Source organism: Gavialis gangeticus, unplaced genomic scaffold, assembly GCF_001723915.1.
Source record: "Gavialis gangeticus isolate Ggan-Ray unplaced genomic scaffold, GavGan_comp1, whole genome shotgun sequence".
NCBI classification, from domain to species: domain Eukaryota; kingdom Metazoa; phylum Chordata; order Crocodylia; family Gavialidae; genus Gavialis; species Gavialis gangeticus.
In genome coordinates, this window is record NW_017729005.1 from 3893008 (window position 1) to 3896191 (window position 3184).

The 3184-nt window shown below is 56.9% G+C and overlaps 1 protein-coding gene across 1 annotated transcript in view; it reads left to right on the forward strand.

Moving 5' to 3' along the window:
* NUPL2 (nucleoporin like 2) overlaps positions 1 to 3184 on the forward strand; it is a 16633-nt gene that overhangs the window by 660 nt on the left and 12789 nt on the right. The gene's annotated exons all lie outside the window — the stretch shown is intronic.

Consider the following 3184-nt stretch of genomic DNA (forward strand, 5'->3'; position numbering starts at 1 on the left):
TTTGCCTCCCGATTACACCCCCCCCCCCCGCTGCCTGCTTCCAGGTAACCCTGAGGCAAACATTATTATTCAAGGCAAAATCACTTCCAGATTCATTTGGGCAATAGTCGAGTTCCAAAATTTAGCTGAGACAAGCTCAGTGGCCAGGGCTGTACTGGCCTGGATCTACCTTGGGGAAGTGTCCTCCCTCTTGAGACCCATCAGTCTGGGGCTTCGGATACTCTCCAAACCCAGGCAGGTCGGGGCCGGAGGCTGAGGAGTTCAGGTGCCTCTAGTCTTGCAACAAAACTAACTTGAAAGCAGTAGAAGAGCTATGTGCAGTTCTGCAGTGCATGCATCACTGTTTTTCCCACTTGACCTCTCAGTGATTTTTTTTTGTCTTCTACTTACAGTACCTTTTCATTTATTTGTTTCTGCAAAAAACATTTATATGCTTCCATAGTATCTAGGTTTCTCTCTCTCTCTCTCTTTTCTAAAGCTTATTTGAGACATTTTCCTTAGAAGAATAGAGAGAAAACAGCCTTCATTTTACTGGCTGTGTTTGTATGTATTAGCTTGTTTTGCTGTCATGTTTTCATTTTCAAGTTCTCAGTGTTAGTGTTACAATTTGCAGTCCTCCAAGGAGGAATGCTGGAATAGCAGGTGTGTTTGGGTCTGCTGGTCTTGCTTGCTAGCATGCCAGGAAAACAAAATGAGAGCAGGGAGTACATGGCAGGATGCCCTTCTTGTGCCCCGTGCCCCCCAGCCCTGCTGCCCTTGAGCCTGTGCTCTGTAGCTGTCAGCAGCAACCAAGAACCTGGGCCAGCTGCAAACATTTGCTGCCTCTCCACCCCAGACCCAGCTCCAGGGAGGCGGCACATACTGGCAGTGCTCCCTGCTGTGTTGCCCTTGTTGGAACTCAGCATGGCAGGGCACAGCAGGGGGTGCAGAAAGCTGCCTGCTCCCCACTGCCATGCCACACTTCCCCTGTGTACACAGGAGCAGCATGGGGTTGTGCCCATTGCTGCTGCCCCTGGCAGTGGCAGGCAGCTTTCTGTGCCACCTGCTGTGCCCTGCCACGCTAGGTTCCAATGCTGCCTTGCAGAAGTGGCGAGAGCAGCACAGTGGGGAGCAATGTGCTGCCTCCCCAGGGCTGGGGCTGGGAGGTGGCGAGTCAGCAGATGTTTGCAGTTTGCCCAGGTTCTGGGTAGCTCCTAATGGCCACGGAGCCCAGGCTGCTTGAAGCAGGGCTTCCATGGAAGCAGCTAGGGCTCTGTGGCAATCAGCAGCTACCCAGCCCTGGGCATCAGGAAGGCAGCAGGTGCTGACACTTTGTCCATTGGGGCTGGGGAGGCAGCAGTTGTTTGTAGCCTGGCTGCAGCTAGCTGACCCCAGCTCTGGGTAGCTGCTGATAGCCACGGAGCCCAGGCTGCTCCCAGTAGGGCTTGCAACATCCCAGCTGCCTGCTGGGAGCAACCTGGGCTCCCGGCTGGCAGCAGCTACCCCAGGAGCAGGCAGTTACTTCGGGCAGAGGGCTGCTTACCCAATTTTAGCAAACTGTTGAGGGCCACATGGGTAGCCCCATTCCCTGGTCACCATCTTGGGACTAATGTCCCAATGTCTTGGGGCCAGTGTCAGCTTGGGGTGCACCAGTAAGGAGAGTGGGGAGCTGGCCTATAGGGACCAGTTGGGACCCCTGTACTCCTGCTGCCCTGCTGTGGGCCCTGCCGGCACTGGCCCCAGGACACCAGTGTGGGTCCTGTGCACCCGCTCATTTCCGCTGCCCCCCTAGCCCTGTGATACAGGTGGGGGGCAGTGTGCAGCCCCAACCACCTGCTCTGTGGCAGGAAAGGAGCTGGTGCTGAGCATGGGGAAAAGCAGCCCCTCCCCCAGCCCATGGTCGGTACTCACTGCTGCAGCTGCTCACAGCCCACGCAGGCACAGGCAGCCCCACATGGGCTGTGAGCAGCTGCAGCATGGGGCGCCAGTCACGGGGCGGGCAAGGGACCGCTTTTCCTACACTCAGCACTAGCTTGTAACCTGCTGCCAGCCTAGGCCCCATGCCGGCTCAGGGCTTGCCTGTCAGGGCTGCGCATGGCAGCTGCAGCCCCCCACCACTTGCCACACCAGGCAGTGTTTGCCACCGGCACCTCTGAGCTGCCCAGTGTGCGAGCTCCGGGCAGGCAGCAGCAGCAAACACTGCCTGGTGCAGCAAGCGGGCAGGCTGCAGGTGCTGCCACTGCGGCATAGCCCCAATGGGCGAGCCCGGAGCCGGCGCGGGGCCCATGCTGGCAGCGGAGGCATGTTACAAGCTGGTGCTGAGCATGGGAAAAGTGGCCCCGCCCCATGCCCTGCACTGCAGCTGCTTGCAGCCTATGTGGGGCTGCCTGTGCCTGCTCGGGACAGCCCTGTGCGGACTGTGAGTGGCTGCAGTAGGCAGCTCTGGCCACGGGGTTAGGGTGGGGCCGCTTTTCCCTGGGCTCCTTCCCTGCCCTCCACCCCCTTACCTAAGTTTCCAGCCTGCGCAGCTACATGGTCCCAGGCCAGAAAGCCCTGCTGTTGCAGGAGCCTGCCGCGCTTCCCCTAGGTCCTACTGCCCCTGGCTCCTGTCATTTTTGACAGGAACCAAAGACAAATATTAATTTTTGTAAATTTTTTTTGGGGCCCCGCAGGCCTGATAGAATGGCTTTACGCGCCATATTTTGCCCACCCCTGAGCTGCCCAGAGCTGGGACTGGCTGCAACCAGGAGGCTGCAAATAGCTGCTGCCTCCCCAGCCCCAACACATGCCGAGGAAAATGGCCTCAAGTGCCAGGGGTTGCCGACCCCTGTAGTATGGCATTTCTTATAGCAGTCAACCTTTTTTGGCAGGCATGGTACAAATTAGCCCTGCGCTCTTTCCCAGGTGCCACTTGGACCCCTTTGCTCTGCCTGGTATACTGCTCTGCTTTTTGTTGTCTATTCTGTGCTCCCTGTCCAAGCTTGTACTCTACTTTCTGCTTCCTGCCCTATCTGCCGTGGTGCTGCCTGATCTGTTGTATGTCACACACAGAAGGCTGCCCATACCACTTGTGGTAGTCATGCTGCAGGTTGGCCACCTGTGCCCTATAGTTTAGTAAGCTATTACAGTTTTTCACAAAGGTTCAAGTTCTAGCACGGTTAAACTCACCTCAACACGTGTGGCCTGGATTTCTCTTGTTTTTAAC